The following is a 1203-nucleotide window of genomic DNA, read 5'->3' as shown; positions in this document are numbered from 1 at the left end:
CTAATCCAATATTCAATAATAATCTCTCTTAGGTCTTCTTTTAGAAGTTTTTAGGTTGAAATTTTATGTTTAGTTCTATGATCTTTTTTTACACTTAATTTTTGTGTATGGTATGATGTAAAGATAAAGACTTCATTTTGCTCCCTCATATATCCATCTGTTTCAGCACCACCAGTCATTGAAAAAGTCTACCTTTACACCGTTAAATTATTTTGGGAACTTTTGTGAATATCCATTAGCTACATATTGATAGATCCATTTATGAACACTCTATTCTGTTTTTGTTGATCTATATGTCTATGCTTAATAAAATATTACATTGCTCCAATTACCATAGCTTTATAATAAGTCTTGAAGTCAGATAATATAAATGCTCCAACTTTGTTCTTTTTCAAAAAGGACTTGGTTAATCTAGGTACATTGCATTTCTATATAAATTTTAGAATTACCTTTCAATTACTACTGAAAAGCAAAACAACTAAAGCAACCAAAAAAAAAACCCTCAATATTAAAAAACATTTTTTCTGGGATTTTTGAATAAGATCATATTGAATCTACATATCAATTTGTGAACTGACATATTAACAATCTTCAATATCTCTTTTTTTATTTCCATAGGTTTTTGGGGAACAGGTGGTATCTGGTTACATGAGTAAGTTCTTTAGTGGTGATTTGTGAGATTTTAGTCACCCATCTCTTGAGCAGTATACACCAAACCCAATTTGTAGGTATAATTCTTCATCTGTTTAGGTACTCTTTAAGCTCTCTTAGCAATGTTTTGTAGCTTTCAGTGCACAGGCCTTGCACATGTTTTCTTAAATTTATCCCTAAACTTTTGAATGCTATTATAATATATGTATTTTTTCAAATTTTATTTTCCCATCTTTCTTTGTTAGTAGACAGCATATAATTGATTTTCCATATTTACTATGTATTTTGTGACCTTGTTAGTACTAGTATTCCTTTTGTAGGTTTCTTATAATTTTCAATGTTTATTATCATGTCACTGAAGAGAGACAATTATTAATTATCAAATGCAAATATTCAGATCATTTACATTTAATGTAATTTTCTATATTATTGGATTTAAATCTGCGGTTTATTTCTTTTTTCTTTTGTTCTATATTTTGCCTATTTTTTTGTCCCTCTTTTCCTCTTTCATTGTCTTTTTACAGATTGAGTGATTTTTTAGTGCTTCATTTT

Source organism: Pan troglodytes, chromosome 4 (assembly GCF_028858775.2).
Source record: "Pan troglodytes isolate AG18354 chromosome 4, NHGRI_mPanTro3-v2.0_pri, whole genome shotgun sequence".
In the NCBI taxonomy this organism is placed as follows: Eukaryota; Metazoa; Chordata; class Mammalia; order Primates; family Hominidae; genus Pan; species Pan troglodytes.
Note: the sequence above shows the minus strand (reverse complement) of the source record.